General features: G+C 51.7%; 13 non-coding genes across 13 annotated transcripts; all 13 read right to left on the minus strand.

Moving 5' to 3' along the window:
* Positions 1-1,274: 1,274 nt before the first annotated feature.
* On the minus strand, positions 1,275-1,393 carry LOC147220040 (5S ribosomal RNA). The gene has a single exon (XR_015108460.1). It is a non-coding gene; the product is annotated as a 5S ribosomal RNA (ribosomal RNA).
* A 1,383-nt stretch (positions 1,394-2,776) lies between these two features.
* On the minus strand, positions 2,777-2,895 carry LOC147220041 (5S ribosomal RNA). The gene has a single exon (XR_015108553.1). It is a non-coding gene; the product is annotated as a 5S ribosomal RNA (ribosomal RNA).
* A 1,384-nt stretch (positions 2,896-4,279) lies between these two features.
* On the minus strand, positions 4,280-4,398 carry LOC147220042 (5S ribosomal RNA). The gene has a single exon (XR_015108530.1). It is a non-coding gene; the product is annotated as a 5S ribosomal RNA (ribosomal RNA).
* A 1,380-nt stretch (positions 4,399-5,778) lies between these two features.
* Positions 5,779-5,897, minus strand: LOC147220043 (5S ribosomal RNA). Its single transcript, XR_015108447.1, has one exon. It is a non-coding gene; the product is annotated as a 5S ribosomal RNA (ribosomal RNA).
* Positions 5,898-7,277: 1,380 nt separating this feature from the next.
* Positions 7,278-7,396, minus strand: LOC147220044 (5S ribosomal RNA). Its single transcript, XR_015108461.1, has one exon. It is a non-coding gene; the product is annotated as a 5S ribosomal RNA (ribosomal RNA).
* A 1,380-nt stretch (positions 7,397-8,776) lies between these two features.
* Positions 8,777-8,895, minus strand: LOC147220045 (5S ribosomal RNA). The gene has a single exon (XR_015108419.1). It is a non-coding gene; the product is annotated as a 5S ribosomal RNA (ribosomal RNA).
* A 1,384-nt stretch (positions 8,896-10,279) lies between these two features.
* Positions 10,280-10,398, minus strand: LOC147220046 (5S ribosomal RNA). Its single transcript, XR_015108531.1, has one exon. It is a non-coding gene; the product is annotated as a 5S ribosomal RNA (ribosomal RNA).
* A 1,380-nt stretch (positions 10,399-11,778) lies between these two features.
* LOC147220047 (5S ribosomal RNA) lies at positions 11,779-11,897 on the minus strand. Its single transcript, XR_015108448.1, has one exon. It is a non-coding gene; the product is annotated as a 5S ribosomal RNA (ribosomal RNA).
* A 1,380-nt stretch (positions 11,898-13,277) lies between these two features.
* Positions 13,278-13,396, minus strand: LOC147220048 (5S ribosomal RNA). The gene has a single exon (XR_015108462.1). It is a non-coding gene; the product is annotated as a 5S ribosomal RNA (ribosomal RNA).
* A 1,380-nt stretch (positions 13,397-14,776) lies between these two features.
* Positions 14,777-14,895, minus strand: LOC147220049 (5S ribosomal RNA). The gene has a single exon (XR_015108420.1). It is a non-coding gene; the product is annotated as a 5S ribosomal RNA (ribosomal RNA).
* Positions 14,896-16,275: 1,380 nt separating this feature from the next.
* Positions 16,276-16,394, minus strand: LOC147220050 (5S ribosomal RNA). The gene has a single exon (XR_015108605.1). It is a non-coding gene; the product is annotated as a 5S ribosomal RNA (ribosomal RNA).
* Positions 16,395-17,774: 1,380 nt separating this feature from the next.
* Positions 17,775-17,893, minus strand: LOC147220051 (5S ribosomal RNA). Its single transcript, XR_015108421.1, has one exon. It is a non-coding gene; the product is annotated as a 5S ribosomal RNA (ribosomal RNA).
* A 1,380-nt stretch (positions 17,894-19,273) lies between these two features.
* Positions 19,274-19,392, minus strand: LOC147220052 (5S ribosomal RNA). Its single transcript, XR_015108463.1, has one exon. It is a non-coding gene; the product is annotated as a 5S ribosomal RNA (ribosomal RNA).
* Between the last annotated feature and the right edge of the window lie 676 nt (positions 19,393-20,068).

Below are 20,068 nucleotides of genomic sequence, written 5' to 3' on the forward strand. Positions count from 1 at the left end.
CCAAGATTACAGCCAGTGGCAACCAAGGTTACTATAACCAAAAATCATCAGACACACTTTACCTTAGGCTGCAGCCTAAGGTAAAGAGGGAGCTAGCAAAGGCCATACCAGGACTCAAATGCACGGCGGGACAGTTAATGACAAGAGAAAGAGAAAATTAAATAAAATACACATGGAAAAAGGAAGAGTACTACCGATGCAGTATTTGCGCCGAGAATGCTCATAGAGAAGTACAGAGAAGGCCGGTGGGAGCCGCATTGCCTTTTTGTACACCTTGAAAAGTCATACGACAGGTTGCCAAGAGAGGAGCTCTGGTATCCTATGAGGAAGTCTGGAGCGGCAGAGAAGTGTGTTGCACTGGTGCAGGACATGTATGCTAGCTGGGAGACAGTTGTGCGGTGTGCTGTAAGACGGGACCAGAGAAGTTCAAGGTGGAAGCGGGACTCTGTTGGGGATAGGCCCTGAGCCCCTTCTTGTTCGCAACGGTGACGGATGAAGGTAGACGTGAATCTCCACGGACTGTGACCTTTGCAGCTGCCGTTGTGATCTGTAGTGAGAGCAGAAAACAGGTGGAGGTCAAGATAAGATAAGACCTCCGTCTCGTCCCGGACACGGAGGTCCCGGTGGAGGCTGATGTTCCTGCTTTAAAAAAAACAACATGGCTGATGCATCTTCCGCATCTGCCCGGTCACGTGGTACACGGCCCTCCGACAGGACGCCGAAGCATCAAAGTAAACCCAGGACTTCAACAACCAGACTCCTAGGAATATGATGAATGAATGGGGAAAAATGAAAGAGAGCCAAGGGTAGAAGCGCTGATTACTGGCGATCGCAAAAGGAGCAGAAACGAGTGTAAAAAGAAGCGAGGAGGGCATCGAAGAGGAGGAGGAGTTCAAAGGCAGGGGGTCCTGATGACGTACCGTACATGTGGAATCCTGGAAGTGCCTCGGAGAGCCAGCGGTATGGAGATCAGCGGTTGGATTATTCAGCAGCGACAGGTATAAACGAGAGAAAAAGAAATTCAGCACACATGGAGAAATACTGTACGGGGATGACAAGAACGGCGGCGAGCGACGGACGGAGGCGGCGAGACAACGGAAAGTGACCCGAAAGGTAAGGCGGGGAACTATGACTGAGCGCGTGTCGCGCCGGGCTTCACGGTGACTCCGGTGGGACAGACACAAGGGAATGAGCGGCGTGTGTCCGTGTGTGAAATGTTGGCGCTCTTGAGAGACAGCACCCCCTGCTTTTGACAGAGGGAACGAACATGAAAAAGCTTACGGCACCTGGTATTCCCAGGCGGTCTCCCATCCAAGTACTAACCAGGCCCGACCCTGGTTGGCTTCCGAGATCAGACGAGATCGGGCGTGTTCAGGGTGGTATGGCCGTAAACGAGACTAGGCTACGCGGAAGGGCATTTTATAAGCAGCCGTCCCCCGTCTTTTCCACCTCCAGTCATTTCCAGATCTGTCAGGAGCTCCTTCTATTGCGTTTCCATGATTACAGCCAGTGGCAACCAAGGTTACTATAACCAAAAATCATCAGACACACTTTACCTTAGGCTGCAGCCTAAGGTAAAGAGGGAGCTAGCAAAGGCCATACCAGGACTCAAATGCACGGCGGGACAGTTAATGACAAGAGAAAGAGAAAATTAAATAAAATACACATGGAAAAAAGAAGAGTACTACCGATGCATTATTTGCGCCGAGAATGCTCATAGAGAAGTACAGAGAAGACCGGTGGGAGCCGCATTGCCTTTTTGTACACCTTGAAAAGTCATACGACAGGTTGCCAAGAGAGGAGCTCTGGTATCCTATGAGGAAGTCTGGAGCGGCAGAGAAGTGTGTTGCACTGGTGCAGGACATGTATGCTAGCTGGGAGACAGTTGTGCGGTGTGCTGTAAGACGGGACCAGAGAAGTTCAAGGTGGAAGCGGGACTCTGTTGGGGATAGGCCCTGAGCCCCTTCTTTCTTGTTCGCAACGGTGACGGATGAAGGTAGACGTGAATCTCCACGGACTGTGACCTTTGCAGATGCCGTTGTGATCTGTAGTGAGAGCAGAAAACAGGTGGAGGTCAAGATAAGATAAGATAAGACCTCCGTCTCGTCCCGGACACGGAGGTCCCGGTGGAGGCTGATGTTCCTGCTTTAAAAAAAACAACATGGCTGATGCATCTTCCGCATCTGCCCGGTCACGTGGTACACGGCCCTCCGACAGGACGCCGAAGCATCAAAGTAAACCCAGGACTTCAACAACCAGACTCCTAGGAATATGATGAATGAATGGGGAAAAATGAAAGAGAGCCAAGGGTAGAAGCGCTGATTACTGGCGATCGCAAAAGGAGCAGAAACGAGTGTAAAAAGAAGCGAGGAGGGCATCGACGAGGAGGAGGAGTTCAAAGGCAGGGGGTCCTGATGACGTACCGTACATGTGGAGTCCTGGAAGTGCCTAGGAGAGCCAGCGGTATGGAGATCAGCGGTTGGATTATTCAACAGCGACAGGTATAAACGAGAGAAAAAGAAATTCAGCACACATGGAGAAATACTGTACGGGGATGACAAGAACGGCGGCGAGCGACGGACGGAGGCGGCGAGACAACGGAAAGTGACCCGAAGGTAAGGCGGGGAACTATGACTGAGCGCGTGTCGCGCCGGGCTTCACGTTGACTCCGGTGGGACAGACACAAGGGAATGAGCGGCGTGTGTCCGTGTGTGAAATGTTGGCGCTCTTGAGAGACAGCACCCCCTGCTTTTGACAGAGGGAACGAACATGAAAAAGCTTACGGCACCTGGTATTCCCAGGCAGTCTCCCATCCAAGTACTAACCAGGCCCGACCCTGGTTGGCTTCCGAGATCAGACGAGATCGGGCGTGTTCAGGGTGGTATGGCCGTAAACGAGACTAGGCTACGCGGAAGGGCATTTTATAAGCAGCCGTCCCCCGTCTTTTCCACCTCCAGTCATTTCCAGATCTGTCAGGAGCTCCTTCTATTGCGTTTCCAAGATTACAGCCAGTGGCAACCAAGGTTACTATAACCAAAAATCATCAGACACACTTTACCTTAGGCTGCAGCCTAAGGTAAAGAGGGAGCTAGCAAAGGCCATACCAGGACTCAAATGCACGGCGGGACAGTTAATGACAAGAGAAAGAGAAAATTAAATAAAATACACATGGAAAAAGGAAGAGTACTACCGATGCAGTATTTGCGCCGAGAATGCTCATAGAGAAGTACAGAGAAGGCCGGTGGGAGCCGCATTGCCTTTTTGTACACCTTGAAAAGTCATACGACAGGTTGCCAAGAGAGGAGCTCTGGTATCCTATGAGGAAGTCTGGAGCGGCAGAGAAGTGTGTTGCACTGGTGCAGGACATGTATGCTAGCTGGGAGACAGTTGTGCGGTGTGCTGTAAGACGGGACCAGAGAAGTTCAAGGTGGAAGCGGGACTCTGTTGGGGATAGGCCCTGAGCCCCTTCTTTCTTGTTCGCAACGGTGACGGATGAAGGTAGACGTGAATCTCCACGGACTGTGACCTTTGCAGATGCCGTTGTGATCTGTAGTGAGAGCAGAAAACAGGTGGAGGTCAAGATAAGATAAGATAAGACCTCCGTCTCGTCCCGGACATGGAGGTCCCGGTGGAGGCTGATGTTCCTGGTTTAAAAAAAACAACATGGCTGATGCATCTTCCGCATCTGCCCGGTCACGTGGTACACGGCCCTCCGACAGGACGCCGAAGCATCAAAGTAAACCCAGGACTTCAACAACCAGACTCCTAGGAATATGATGAATGAATGGGGAAAAATGAAAGAGAGCCAAGGGTAGAAGCGCTGATTACTGGCGATCGCAAAAGGAGCAGAAACGAGTGTAAAAAGAAGCGAGGAGGGCATCGAAGAGGAGGAGGAGTTCAAAGGCAGGGGGTCCTGATGACGTACCGTACATGTGGAGTCCTGGAAGTGCCTCGGAGAGCCAGCGGTATGGAGATCAGCGGTTGGATTATTCAACAGCGACAGGTATAAACGAGAGAAAAAGAAATTCAGCACACATGGAGAAATACTGTACGGGGATGACAAGAACGGCGGCGAGCGACGGACGGAGGCGGCGAGACAACGGAAAGTGACCCGAAAGGTAAGGCGGGGAACTATGACTGAGCGCGTGTCGCGCCGGGCTTCACGTTGACTCCGGTGGGACAGACACAAGGTAATGAGCGGCGTGTGTCCGTGTGTGAAATGTTGGCGCTCTTCAGAGACAGCACCCCCTGCTTTTGACAGAGGGAACGAACATGAAAAAGCTTACGGCACCTGGTATTCCCATGCGGTCTCCCATCCAAGTACTAACCAGGCCTGACCCTGCTTGGCTTCCGAGATCAGACGAGATCGGGCGTGTTCAGGGTGGTATGGCCGTAAACGAGACTAGGCTACGCGGAAGGGCATTTTATAAGCAGCCGTCCCCCGTCTTTTCCACCTCCAGTCATTTCCAGATCTGTCAGGAGCTCCTTCTATTGCGTTTCCAAGATTACAGCCAGTGGCAACCAAGGTTACTATAACCAAAAATCATCAGACACACTTTACCTTAGGCTGCAGCCTAAGGTAAAGAGGGAGCTAGCAAAGGCCATACCAGGAATCAAATGCACGGCGGGACAGTTAATGACAAGAGAAAGAGAAAATTAAATAAAATACACATGGAAAAAGGAAGAGTACTACCGATGCAGTATTTGCGCCGAGAATGCTCATAGAGAAGTACAGAGAAGGCCGGTGGGAGCCGCATTGCCTTTTTGTACACCTTGAAAAGTCATACGACAGGTTGCCAAGAGAGGAGTTCTGGTATCCTATGAGGAAGTCTGGAGCGGCAGAGAAGTGTGTTGCACTGGTGCAGGACATGTATGCTAGCTGGGAGACAGTTGTGCGGTGTGCTGTAAGACGGGACCAGAGAAGTTCAAGGTGGAAGCGGGACTCTGTTGGGGATAGGCCCTGAGCCCCTTCTTGTTCGCAACGGTGACGGATGAAGGTAGACGTGAATCTCCACGGACTGTGACCTTTGCAGATGCCGTTGTGATCTGTAGTGAGAGCAGAAAACAGGTGGAGGTCAAGATAAGATAAGATAAGACCTCCGTTTCGTCCCGGACACGGAGGTCCCGGTGGAGGCTGATGTTCCTGCTTTAAAAAAAACAACATGGCTGATGCATCTTCCGCATCTGCCCGGTCACGTGGTACACGGCCCTCCGACAGGACGCCGAAGCATCAAAGTAAACCCAGGACTTCAACAACCAGACTCCTAGGAATATGATGAATGAATGGGGAAAAATGAAAGAGAGCCAAGGGTAGAAGCGCTGATTACTGGCGATCGCAAAAGGAGCAGAAACGAGTGTAAAAAGAAGCGAGGAGGGCATCGAAGAGGAGGAGGAGTTCAAAGGCAGGGGGTCCTGATGACGTACCGTACATGTGGAGTCCTGGAAGTGCCTAGGAGAGCCAGCGGTATGGAGATTAGCGGTTGGAGTATTCAACAGCGACAGGTATAAACGAGAGAAAAAGAAATTCAGCACACATGGAGAAATACTGTACGGGGATGACAAGAACGGCGGCGAGCGACGGACGGAGGCGGCGAGACAACGGAAAGTGACCCGAAAGGTAAGGCGGGGAACTATGACTGAGCGCGTGTCGCGCCGGGCTTCACGGTGACTCCGGTGGGACAGACACAAGGGAATGAGAGGCGTGTGTCCGTGTGTGAAATGTTGGCGCTCTTGAGAGACAGCACCCCCTGCTTTTGACAGAGGGAACGAACATGAAAAAGCTTACGGCACCTGGTATTCCCAGGCGGTCTTCCATCCAAGTACTAACCAGGCCCGACCCTGCTTGGCTTCCGAGATCAGACGAGATCGGGCGTGTTCAGGGTGGTATGGCCGTAAACGAGACTAGGCTACGCGGAAGGGCATTTTATAAGCAGCCGTCCCCCGTCTTTTCCACCTCCAGTCATTTCCAGATCTGTCTGGAGCTCCTTCTATTGCGTTTCCAAGATTACAGCCAGTGGCAACCAAGGTTACTATAACCAAAAATCATCAGACACACTTTACCTTAGGCTGCAGCCTAAGGTAAAGAGGGAGCTAGCAAAGGCCATACCAGGACTCAAATGCACGACGGGACAGTTAATGACAAGAAAAAGAGAAAATTAAATAAAATACACATGGAAAAAGGAAGAGTACTACCGATGCAGTATTTGCGCCGAGAATGCTCATAGAGAAGTACAGAGAAGGCCGGTGGGAGCCGCATTGCCTTTTTGTACACCTTGAAAAGTCATACGACAGGTTGCCAAGAGAGGAGTTCTGGTATCCTATGAGGAAGTCTGGAGCGGCAGAGAAGTGTGTTGCACTGGTGCAGGACATGTATGCTAGCTGGGAGACAGTTGTGCGGTGTGCTGTAAGACGGGACCAGAGAAGTTCAAGGTGGAAGCGGGACTCTGTTGGGGATAGGCCCTGAGCCCCTTCTTGTTCGCAACGGTGACGGATGAAGGTAGACGTGAATCTCCACGGACTGTGACCTTTGCAGATGCCGTTGTGATCTGTAGTGAGAGCAGAAAACAGGTGGAGGTCAAGATAAGATAAGATAAGACCTCCGTCTCGTCCCGGACACGGAGGTCCCGGTGGAGGCTGATGTTCCTGCTTTAAAAAAAACAACATGGCTGATGCATCTTCCGCATCTGCCCGGTCACGTGGTACACGGCCCTCCGACAGGACGCCGAAGCATCAAAGTAAACCCAGGACTTCAACAACCAGACTCCTAGGAATATGATGAATGAATGGGGAAAAATGAAAGAGAGCCAAGGGTAGAAGCGCTGATTACTGGCGATCGCAAAAGGAGCAGAAACGAGTGTAAAAAGAAGCGAGGAGGGCATCGAAGAGGAGGAGGAGTTCAAAGGCAGGGGGTCCTGATGACGTACCGTACATGTGGAGTCCTGGAAGTGCCTAGGAGAGCCAGCGGTATGGAGATCAGCGGTTGGATTATTCAACAGCGACAGGTATAAACGAGAGAAAAAGAAATTCAGCACACATGGAGAAATACTGTACGGGGATGACAAGAACGGCGGCGAGCGACGGACGGAGGCGGCGAGACAACGGAAAGTGACCCGAAAGGTAAGGCGGGGAACTATGACTGAGCGCGTGTCGCGCCGGGCTTCACGGTGACTCCGGTGGGACAGACACAAGGGAATGAGCGGCGTGTGTCCGTGTGTGAAATGTTGGCGCTCTTGAGAGACAGCACCCCCTGCTTTTGACAGAGGGAACGAACATGAAAAAGCTTACGGCACCTGGTATTCCCAGGCGGTCTCCCATCCAAGTACTAACCAGGCCCGACCCTGGTTGGCTTCCGAGATCAGACGAGATCGGGCGTGTTCAGGGTGGTATGGCCGTAAACGAGACTAGGCTACGCGGAAGGGCATTTTATAAGCAGCCGTCCCCCGTCTTTTCCAACTCCAGTCATTTCCAGATCTGTCAGGAGCTCCTTCTATTGCGTTTCCAAGATTACAGCCAGTGGCAACCAAGGTTACTATAACCAAAAATCATCAGACACACTTTACCTTAGGCTGCAGCCTAAGGTAAAGAGGGAGCTAGCAAAGGCCATACCAGGACTCAAATGCACGGCGGGACAGTTAATGACAAGAGAAAGAGAAAATTAAATAAAATACACATGGAAAAAGGAAGAGTACTACCGATGCAGTATTTGCGCCGAGAATGCTCATAGGGAAGTACAGAGAAGGCCGGTGGGAGCCGCATTGCCTTTTTGTACACCTTGAAAAGTCATACGACAGGTTGCCAAGAGAGGAGCTCTGGTATCCTATGAGGAAGATTGGAGCGGCAGAGAAGTGTGTTGCACTGGTGCAGGACATGTATGCTAGCTGGGAGACAGTTGTGCGGTGTGCTGTAAGACGGGACCAGAGAAGTTCAAGGTGGAAGCGGGACTCTGTTGGGGATAGGCCCTGAGCCCCTTCTTGTTCGCAACGGTGACGGATGAAGGTAGACGTGAATCTCCACGGACTGTGACCTTTGCAGATGCCGTTGTGATCTGTAGTGAGAGCAGAAAACAGGTGGAGGTCAAGATAAGATAAGATAAGACCTCCGTCTCGTCCCGGACACAGAGGTCCCAGGGGAGGCTGATGTTCCTGCTTCAAAAAAAACAACATGGCTGATGCATCTTCCGCATCTACCCGGTCACGTGGTACACGGCCCTCCGACAGGACGCCGAAGCATCAAAGTAAACCCAGGACTTCAACAACCAGACTCCTAGGAATATGATGAATGAATGGGGAAAAATGAAAGAGAGCCAAGGGTAGAAGCGCTGATTACTGGCGATCGCAAAAGGAGCAGAAACGAGTGTAAAAAGAAGCGAGGAGGGCATCGAAGAGGAGGAGGAGTTCAAAGGCAGGGGGTCCTGATGACGTACCGTACATGTGGAGTCCTGGAAGTGCCTAGGAGAGCCAGCGGTATGGAGATCAGCGCTTGGATTATTCAACAGCGACAGGTATAAACGAGAGAAAAAAAAATTCAGCACACATGGAGAAATACTGTACGGGGATGACAAGAACGGCGGCGAGCGACGGACGGAGGCGGCGAGACAACGGAAAGTGACCCGAAAGGTAAGGCGGGGAACTATGACTGAGCGCGTGTCGCGCCGGGCTTCACGGTGACTCCGGTGGGACAGACACAAGGGAATGAGCGGCGTGTGTCCGTGTGTGAAATGTTGGCGCTCTTGAGAGACAGCACCCCCTGCTTTTGACAGAGGGAACGAACATGAAAAAGCTTACGGCACCTGGTATTCCCAGGCGGTCTCCCATCCAAGTACTAACCAGGCCCGACCCTGGTTGACTTCCGAGATCAGACGAGATCGGGCGTGTTCAGGGTGGTATGGCCGTAAACGAGACTAGGTTACGCGGAAGGGCATTTTATAAGCAGCCGTCCCCCGTCTTTTCCACCTCCATTCATTTCCAGATCCGTCAGGAGCTCCTTCTATTGCGTTTCCATGATTACAGCCAGTGGCAACCAAGGTTACTATAACCAAAAATCATCAGACACACTTTACCTTAGGCTGCAGCCTAAGGTAAAGAGGGAGCTAGCAAAGGCCATACCAGGACTCAAATGCACGGCGGGACAGTTAATGACAAGAGAAAGAGAAAATTAAATAAAATACACATGGAAAAAGGAAGAGTACTACCGATGCAGTATTTGCGCCGAGAATGCTCATAGAGAAGTACAGAGAAGGCCGGTGGGAGCCGCATTGCCTTTTTGTACACCTTGAATAGTCATACGACAGGTTGCCAAGAGAGGAGCTCTGGTATCCTATGAGGAAGTCTGGAGCGGCAGAGAAGTGTGTTGCACTGGTGCAGGACATGTATGCTAGCTGGGAGACAGTTGTAAGGCGTGCTGTAAGACGGGACCAGAGAAGTTCAAGGTGGAAGCGGGACTCTGTTGGGGATAGGCCCTGAGCCCCTTCTTTCTTGTTCGCAACGGTGACGGATGAAGGTAGACGTGAATCTCCACGGACTGTGACCTTTGCAGATGCCGTTGTGATCTGTAGTGAGAGCAGAAAACAGGTGGAGGTCAAGATAAGATAAGATAAGACCTCCGTCTCGTCCCGGACATGGAGGTCCCGGTGGAGGCTGATGTTCCTGGTTTAAAAAAAACAACATGGCTGATGCATCTTCCGCATCTGCCCGGTCACGTGGTACACGGCCCTCCGACAGGACGCCGAAGCATCAAAGTAAACCCAGGACTTCAACAACCAGACTCCTAGGAATATGATGAATGAATGGGGAAAAATGAAAGAGAGCCAAGGGTAGAAGCGCTGATTACTGGCGATCGCAAAAGGAGCAGAAACGAGTGTAAAAAGAAGCGAGGAGGGCATCGAAGAGGAGGAGGAGTTCAAAGGCAGGGGGTCCTGATGACGTACCGTACATGTGGAGTCCTGGAAGTGCCTCGGAGAGCCAGCGGTATGGAGATCAGCGGTTGGATTATTCAACAGCGACAGGTATAAACGAGAGAAAAAGAAATTCAGCACACATGGAGAAATACTGTACGGGGATGACAAGAACGGCGGCGAGCGACGGACGGAGGCGGCGAGACAACGGAAAGTGACCCGAAAGGTAAGGCGGGGAACTATGACTGAGCGCGTGTCGCGCCGGGCTTCACGTTGACTCCGGTGGGACAGACACAAGGTAATGAGCGGCGTGTGTCCGTGTGTGAAATGTTGGCGCTCTTCAGAGACAGCACCCCCTGCTTTTGACAGAGGGAACGAACATGAAAAAGCTTACGGCACCTGGTATTCCCATGCGGTCTCCCATCCAAGTACTAACCAGGCCTGACCCTGCTTGGCTTCCGAGATCAGACGAGATCGGGCGTGTTCAGGGTGGTATGGCCGTAAACGAGACTAGGCTACGCGGAAGGGCATTTTATAAGCAGCCGTCCCCCGTCTTTTCCACCTCCAGTCATTTCCAGATCTGTCAGGAGCTCCTTCTATTGCGTTTCCAAGATTACAGCCAGTGGCAACCAAGGTTACTATAACCAAAAATCATCAGACACACTTTACCTTAGGCTGCAGCCTAAGGTAAAGAGGGAGCTAGCAAAGGCCATACCAGGAATCAAATGCACGGCGGGACAGTTAATGACAAGAGAAAGAGAAAATTAAATAAAATACACATGGAAAAAGGAAGAGTACTACCGATGCAGTATTTGCGCCGAGAATGCTCATAGAGAAGTACAGAGAAGGCCGGTGGGAGCCGCATTGCCTTTTTGTACACCTTGAAAAGTCATACGACAGGTTGCCAAGAGAGGAGTTCTGGTATCCTATGAGGAAGTCTGGAGCGGCAGAGAAGTGTGTTGCACTGGTGCAGGACATGTATGCTAGCTGGGAGACAGTTGTGCGGTGTGCTGTAAGACGGGACCAGAGAAGTTCAAGGTGGAAGCGGGACTCTGTTGGGGATAGGCCCTGAGCCCCTTCTTGTTCGCAACGGTGACGGATGAAGGTAGACGTGAATCTCCACGGACTGTGACCTTTGCAGATGCCGTTGTGATCTGTAGTGAGAGCAGAAAACAGGTGGAGGTCAAGATAAGATAAGATAAGACCTCCGTTTCGTCCCGGACACGGAGGTCCCGGTGGAGGCTGATGTTCCTGCTTTAAAAAAAACAACATGGCTGATGCATCTTCCGCATCTGCCCGGTCACGTGGTACACGGCCCTCCGACAGGACGCCGAAGCATCAAAGTAAACCCAGGACTTCAACAACCAGACTCCTAGGAATATGATGAATGAATGGGGAAAAATGAAAGAGAGCCAAGGGTAGAAGCGCTGATTACTGGCGATCGCAAAAGGAGCAGAAACGAGTGTAAAAAGAAGCGAGGAGGGCATCGAAGAGGAGGAGGAGTTCAAAGGCAGGGGGTCCTGATGACGTACCGTACATGTGGAGTCCTGGAAGTGCCTAGGAGAGCCAGCGGTATGGAGATTAGCGGTTGGAGTATTCAACAGCGACAGGTATAAACGAGAGAAAAAGAAATTCAGCACACATGGAGAAATACTGTACGGGGATGACAAGAACGGCGGCGAGCGACGGACGGAGGCGGCGAGACAACGGAAAGTGACCCGAAAGGTAAGGCGGGGAACTATGACTGAGCGCGTGTCGCGCCGGGCTTCACGGTGACTCCGGTGGGACAGACACAAGGGAATGAGAGGCGTGTGTCCGTGTGTGAAATGTTGGCGCTCTTGAGAGACAGCACCCCCTGCTTTTGACAGAGGGAACGAACATGAAAAAGCTTACGGCACCTGGTATTCCCAGGCGGTCTTCCATCCAAGTACTAACCAGGCCCGACCCTGCTTGGCTTCCGAGATCAGACGAGATCGGGCGTGTTCAGGGTGGTATGGCCGTAAACGAGACTAGGCTACGCGGAAGGGCATTTTATAAGCAGCCGTCCCCCGTCTTTTCCACCTCCAGTCATTTCCAGATCTGTCTGGAGCTCCTTCTATTGCGTTTCCAAGATTACAGCCAGTGGCAACCAAGGTTACTATAACCAAAAATCATCAGACACACTTTACCTTAGGCTGCAGCCTAAGGTAAAGAGGGAGCTAGCAAAGGCCATACCAGGACTCAAATGCACGACGGGACAGTTAATGACAAGAAAAAGAGAAAATTAAATAAAATACACATGGAAAAAGGAAGAGTACTACCGATGCAGTATTTGCGCCGAGAATGCTCATAGAGAAGTACAGAGAAGGCCGGTGGGAGCCGCATTGCCTTTTTGTACACCTTGAAAAGTCATACGACAGGTTGCCAAGAGAGGAGTTCTGGTATCCTATGAGGAAGTCTGGAGCGGCAGAGAAGTGTGTTGCACTGGTGCAGGACATGTATGCTAGCTGGGAGACAGTTGTGCGGTGTGCTGTAAGACGGGACCAGAGAAGTTCAAGGTGGAAGCGGGACTCTGTTGGGGATAGGCCCTGAGCCCCTTCTTGTTCGCAACGGTGACGGATGAAGGTAGACGTGAATCTCCACGGACTGTGACCTTTGCAGATGCCGTTGTGATCTGTAGTGAGAGCAGAAAACAGGTGGAGGTCAAGATAAGATAAGATAAGACCTCCGTCTCGTCCCGGACACGGAGGTCCCGGTGGAGGCTGATGTTCCTGCTTTAAAAAAAACAACATGGCTGATGCATCTTCCGCATCTGCCCGGTCACGTGGTACACGGCCCTCCGACAGGACGCCGAAGCATCAAAGTAAACCCAGGACTTCAACAACCAGACTCCTAGGAATATGATGAATGAATGGGGAAAAATGAAAGAGAGCCAAGGGTAGAAGCGCTGATTACTGGCGATCGCAAAAGGAGCAGAAACGAGTGTAAAAAGAAGCGAGGAGGGCATCGAAGAGGAGGAGGAGTTCAAAGGCAGGGGGTCCTGATGACGTACCGTACATGTGGAGTCCTGGAAGTGCCTAGGAGAGCCAGCGGTATGGAGATCAGCGGTTGGATTATTCAACAGCGACAGGTATAAACGAGAGAAAAAGAAATTCAGCACACATGGAGAAATACTGTACGGGGATGACAAGAACGGCGGCGAGCGACGGACGGAGGCGGCGAGACAACGGAAAGTGACCCGAAAGGTAAGGCGGGGAACTATGACTGAGCGCGTGTCGCGCCGGGCTTCACGGTGACTCCGGTGGGACAGACACAAGGGAATGAGCGGCGTGTGTCCGTGTGTGAAATGTTGGCGCTCTTGAGAGACAGCACCCCCTGCTTTTGACAGAGGGAACGAACATGAAAAAGCTTACGGCACCTGGTATTCCCAGGCGGTCTCCCATCCAAGTACTAACCAGGCCCGACCCTGGTTGGCTTCCGAGATCAGACGAGATCGGGCGTGTTCAGGGTGGTATGGCCGTAAACGAGACTAGGCTACGCGGAAGGGCATTTTATAAGCAGCCGTCCCCCGTCTTTTCCAACTCCAGTCATTTCCAGATCTGTCAGGAGCTCCTTCTATTGCGTTTCCAAGATTACAGCCAGTGGCAACCAAGGTTACTATAACCAAAAATCATCAGACACACTTTACCTTAGGCTGCAGCCTAAGGTAAAGAGGGAGCTAGCAAAGGCCATACCAGGACTCAAATGCACGGCGGGACAGTTAATGACAAGAGAAAGAGAAAATTAAATAAAATACACATGGAAAAAGGAAGAGTACTACCGATGCAGTATTTGCGCCGAGAATGCTCATAGGGAAGTACAGAGAAGGCCGGTGGGAGCCGCATTGCCTTTTTGTACACCTTGAAAAGTCATACGACAGGTTGCCAAGAGAGGAGCTCTGGTATCCTATGAGGAAGATTGGAGCGGCAGAGAAGTGTGTTGCACTGGTGCAGGACATGTATGCTAGCTGGGAGACAGTTGTGCGGTGTGCTGTAAGACGGGACCAGAGAAGTTCAAGGTGGAAGCGGGACTCTGTTGGGGATAGGCCCTGAGCCCCTTCTTGTTCGCAACGGTGACGGATGAAGGTAGACGTGAATCTCCACGGACTGTGACCTTTGCAGATGCCGTTGTGATCTGTAGTGAGAGCAGAAAACAGGTGGAGGTCAAGATAAGATAAGATAAGACCTCCGTCTCGTCCCGGACACAGAGGTCCCAGGGGAGGCTGATGTTCCTGCTTCAAAAAAAACAACATGGCTGATGCATCTTCCGCATCTACCCGGTCACGTGGTACACGGCCCTCCGACAGGACGCCGAAGCATCAAAGTAAACCCAGGACTTCAACAACCAGACTCCTAGGAATATGATGAATGAATGGGGAAAAATGAAAGAGAGCCAAGGGTAGAAGCGCTGATTACTGGCGATCGCAAAAGGAGCAGAAACGAGTGTAAAAAGAAGCGAGGAGGGCATCGAAGAGGAGGAGGAGTTCAAAGGCAGGGGGTCCTGATGACGTACCGTACATGTGGAGTCCTGGAAGTGCCTAGGAGAGCCAGCGGTATGGAGATCAGCGCTTGGATTATTCAACAGCGACAGGTATAAACGAGAGAAAAAAAAATTCAGCACACATGGAGAAATACTGTACGGGGATGACAAGAACGGCGGCGAGCGACGGACGGAGGCGGCGAGACAACGGAAAGTGACCCGAAAGGTAAGGCGGGGAACTATGACTGAGCGCGTGTCGCGCCGGGCTTCACGGTGACTCCGGTGGGACAGACACAAGGGAATGAGCGGCGTGTGTCCGTGTGTGAAATGTTGGCGCTCTTGAGAGACAGCACCCCCTGCTTTTGACAGAGGGAACGAACATGAAAAAGCTTACGGCACCTGGTATTCCCAGGCGGTCTCCCATCCAAGTACTAACCAGGCCCGACCCTGGTTGACTTCCGAGATCAGACGAGATCGGGCGTGTTCAGGGTGGTATGGCCGTAAACGAGACTAGGTTACGCGGAAGGGCATTTTATAAGCAGCCGTCCCCCGTCTTTTCCACCTCCATTCATTTCCAGATCCGTCAGGAGCTCCTTCTATTGCGTTTCCATGATTACAGCCAGTGGCAACCAAGGTTACTATAACCAAAAATCATCAGACACACTTTACCTTAGGCTGCAGCCTAAGGTAAAGAGGGAGCTAGCAAAGGCCATACCAGGACTCAAATGCACGGCGGGACAGTTAATGACAAGAGAAAGAGAAAATTAAATAAAATACACATGGAAAAAGGAAGAGTACTACCGATGCAGTATTTGCGCCGAGAATGCTCATAGAGAAGTACAGAGAAGGCCGGTGGGAGCCGCATTGCCTTTTTGTACACCTTGAATAGTCATACGACAGGTTGCCAAGAGAGGAGCTCTGGTATCCTATGAGGAAGTCTGGAGCGGCAGAGAAGTGTGTTGCACTGGTGCAGGACATGTATGCTAGCTGGGAGACAGTTGTAAGGCGTGCTGTAAGACGGGACCAGAGAAGTTCAAGGTGGAAGCGGGACTCTGTTGGGGATAGGCCCTGAGCCCCTTCTTGTTCGCAACGGTGACGGATGAAGGTAGACGTGAATCTCCACGGACTGTGACCTTTGCAGATGCCGTTGTGATCTGTAGTGAGAGCAGAAAACAGGTGGAGGTCAAGATAAGATAAGATAAGACCTCCGTCTCGTCCCGGACACGGAGGTCCCAGTGGAGGCTGATGTTCCTGCTTCAAAAAAAACAACATGGCTGATGCATCTTCCGCATCTGCCCGGTCACGTGGTACACGGCCCTCCGACAGGACGCCGAAGCATCAAAGTAAACCCAGGACTTCAACAACCAGACTCCTAGGAATATGATGAATGAATGGGGAAAAATGAAAGAGAGCCAAGGGTAGAAGCGCTGATTACTGGCGATCGCAAAAGGAGCAGAAACGAGTGTAAAAAGAAGCGAGGAGGGCATCGAAGAGGAGGAGGAGTTCAAAGGCAGGGGGTCCTGTTGACGTACCGTACATGTGGAGTCCTGGAAGTGCCTAGGAGAGCCAGCGGTATGGAGATCAGCGGTTGGATTATTCAACAGCGACAGGTATAAACGAGAGAAAAAGAAATTCAGCACACATGGAGAAATACTGTACGGGGATGACAAGAACGGCGGCGAGCGACGGACGGAGGCGGCGAGACAACGGAAAGTGACCCGAAAGGTAAGGCGGGGAACTATGACTGAGCGCGTGTCGCGCCGGGCTTCACGGTGACTCCGGTGGGACAGACACAAGGGAATGAGCGGCGTGTGTCTGTGTGTGAAATGTTGGCGCTCTTGAGAGACAGCACCCCCTGCTTTTGACAGAGGGAACGAACATGAAAAAGCTTACGGCACCTGGTATTCCCAGGCGGTCTCCCATCCAAGTACTAACCAGGCCTGACCCTGCTTGGCTTCCGAGATCAGACAAGATCGGGCGTGTTCAGGGTGGTATGGCCGTAAACGAGACTAGGCTACGCGGAAGGGCATTTTATAAGCAGCCGTCCCCCGTCTTTTCCACCTCCAGTCATTTCCAGATCCGTCAGGAGCTCCTTCTATTGCGTTTCCATGATTACAGCCAGTGGCAACCAAGGTTACTATAACCAAAAATCATCAGACACACTTTACCTTAGGCTGCAGCCTAAGGTAAAGAGGGAGCTAGCAAAGGCCATACCAGGACTCAAATGCACGGCGGGACAGTTAATGACAAGAGAAAGAGAAAATTAAATAAAATACACATGGAAAAAGGAAGAGTACTACCGATGCAGTATTTGCGCCGAGAATGCTCATAGAGAAGTACAGAGAAGGCCGGTGGGAGCCGCATTGCCTTTTTGTACACCTTGAATAGTCATACGACAGGTTGCCAAGAGAGGAGCTCTGGTATCCTATGAGGAAGTCTGGAGCGGCAGAGAAGTGTGTTGCACTGGTGCAGGACATGTATGCTAGCTGGGAGACAGTTGTGCGGTGTGCTGTAAGACGGGACCAGAGAAGTTCAAGGTGGAAGCGGGACTCTGTTGGGGATAGGCCCTGAGCCCCTTCTTGTTCGCAACGGTGACGGATGAAGGTAGACGTGAATCTCCACGGACTGTGACCTTTGCAGATGCCGTTGTGATCTGTAGTGAGAGCAGAAAACAGGTGGAGGTCAAGATAAGATAAGATAAGACCTCCGTTTCGTCCCGGACACGGAGGTCCCGGTGGAGGCTGATGTTCCTGCTTTAAAAAAAACAACATGGCTGATGCATCTTCCGCATCTGCCCGGTCACGTGGTACACGGCCCTCCGACAGGACGCCGAAGCATCAAAGTAAACCCAGGACTTCAACAACCAGACTCCTAGGAATATGATGAATGAATGGGGAAAAATGAAAGAGAGCCAAGGGTAGAAGCGCTGATTACTGGCGATCGCAAAAGGAGCAGAAACGAGTGTAAAAAGAAGCGAGGAGGGCATCGAAGAGGAGGAGGAGTTCAAAGGCAGGGGGTCCTGATGACGTACCGTACATGTGGAGTCCTGGAAGTGCCTAGGAGAGCCAGCGGTATGGAGATCAGCGGTTGGATTATTCAACAGCGACAGGTATAAACGAGAGAAAAAGAAATTCAGCACACATGGAGAAATACTGTACGGGGATGACAAGAACGGCGGCGAGCGACGGACGGAGGCGGCGAGACAACGGAAAGTGACCCGAAAGGTAAGGCGGGGAACTATGACTGAGCGCGTGTCGCGCCGGGCTTCACGGTGACTCCGGTGGGACAGACACAAGGGAATGAGCGGCGTGTGTCCGTGTGTGAAATGTTGGCGCTCTTGAGAGACAGCACCCCCTGCTTTTGACAGAGGGAACGAACATGAAAAAGCTTACGGCACCTGGTATTCCCAGGCGGTCTCCCATCCAAGTACTAACCAGGCCCGACCCTGGTTGACTTCCGAGATCAGACGAGATCGGGCGTGTTCAGGGTGGTATGGCCGTAAACGAGACTAGGCTACGCGGAAGGGCATTTTATAAGCAGCCGTCCCCCGTCTTTTCCAACTCCAGTCATTTCCAGATCTGTCAGGAGCTCCTTCTATTGCGTTTCCAAGATTACAGCCAGTGGCAACCAAGGTTACTATAACCAAAAATCATCAGACACACTTTACCTTAGGCTGCAGCCTAAGGTAAAGAGGGAGCTAGCAAAGGCCATACCAGGACTCAAATGCACGGCGGGACAGTTAATGACAAGAGAAAGAGAAAATTAAATAAAATACACATGGAAAAAGGAAGAGTACTACCGATGCAGTATTTGCGCCGAGAATGCTCATAGGGAAGTACAGAGAAGGCCGGTGGGAGCCGCATTGCCTTTTTGTACACCTTGAAAAGTCATACGACAGGTTGCCAAGAGAGGAGCTCTGGTATCCTATGAGGAAGTCTGGAGCGGCAGAGAAGTGTGTTGCACTGGTGCAGGACATGTATGCTAGCTGGGAGACAGTTGTGCGGTGTGCTGTAAGACGGGACCAGAGAAGTTCAAGGTGGAAGCGGGACTCTGTTGGGGATAGGCCCTGAGCCCCTTCTTGTTCGCAACGGTGACGGATGAAGGTAGACGTGAATCTCCACGGACTGTGACCTTTGCAGATGCCGTTGTGATCTGTAGTGAGAGCAGAAAACAGGTGGAGGTCAAGATAAGATAAGATAAGACCTCCGTCTCGTCCCGGACACGGAGGTCCCAGGGGAGGCTGATGTTCCTGCTTCAAAAAAAACAACATGGCTGATGCATCTTCCGCATCTACCCGGTCACGTGGTACACGGCCCTCCGACAGGACGCCGAAGCATCAAAGTAAACCCAGGACTTCAACAACCAGACTCCTAGGAATATGATGAATGAATGGGGAAAAATGAAAGAGAGCCAAGGGTAGAAGCGCTGATTACTGGCGATCGCAAAAGGAGCAGAAACGAGTGTAAAAAGAAGCGAGGAGGGCATCGAAGAGGAGGAGGAGTTCAAAGGCAGGGGGTCCTGATGACGTACCGTACATGTGGAGTCCTGGAAGTGCCTAGGAGAGCCAGCGGTATGGAGATCAGCGGTTGGATTATTCAACAGCGACAGGTATAAACGAGAGAAAAAGAAATTCAGCACACATGGAGAAATACTGTACGGGGATGACAAGAACGGCGGCGAGCGACGGACGGAGGCGGCGAGACAACGGAAAGTGACCCGAAAGGTAAGGCGGGGAACTATGACTGAGCGCGTGTCGCGCCGGGCTTCACGGTGACTCCGGTGGGACAGACACAAGGGAATGAGCGGCGTGTGTCCGTGTGTGAAATGTTGGCGCTCTTGAGAGACAGCACCCCCTGCTTTTGACAGAGGGAACGAACATGAAAAAGCTTACGGCACCTGGTATTCCCAGGCGGTCTCCCATCCAAGTACTAACCAGGCCCGACCCTGGTTGGCTTCCGAGATCAGACGAGATCGGGCGTGTTCAGGGTGGTATGGCCGTAAACGAGACTAGGCTACGCGGAAGGGCATTTTATAAGCAGCCGTCCCCCGTCTTCTCCACCTCCAGTCATTTCCAGATCTGTCAGGAGCTCCTTCAATTGCGTTTCTATGATTACAGCCAGTGGCAACCAAGGTTACTATAACCAAAAATCATCAGACACACTTTACCTTAGGCTGCAGCCTAAGGTAAAGAGGGAGCTAGCAAAGGCCATACCAGGACTCAAATGCACGGCGGGACAGTTAATGACAAGAGAAAGAGAAAATTAAATAAAATACACATGGAAAAAGGAAGAGTACTACCGATGCAGTATTTGCGCCGAGAATGCTCATAGAGAAGTACAGAGAAGGCCGGTGGGAGCCGCATTGCCTTTTTGTACACCTTGAAAAGTCATACGACAGGTTGCCAAGAGAGGAGCTCTGGTATCCTATGAGGAAGTCTGGAGCGGCAGAGAAGTGTGTTGCACTGGTGCAGGACATGTATGCTAGCTGGGAGACAGTTGTGCGGTGTGCTGTAAGACGGGACCAGAGAAGTTCAAGGTGGAAGCGGGACTCTGTTGGGGATAGGCCCTGAGCCCCTTCTTTCTTGTTCGCAACGGTGACGGATGAAGGTAGACGTGAATCTCCACGGACTGTGACCTTTGCAGATGCCGTTGTGATCTGTAGTGAGAGCAGAAAACAGGT

This window comes from Fistularia commersonii, chromosome 24, assembly GCF_037954325.1.
Source record: "Fistularia commersonii isolate RoL2024-O1a breed Wild chromosome 24, RoL_Fcom_v1.0, whole genome shotgun sequence".
NCBI classification, from domain to species: Eukaryota; Metazoa; Chordata; class Actinopteri; order Syngnathiformes; family Fistulariidae; genus Fistularia; species Fistularia commersonii.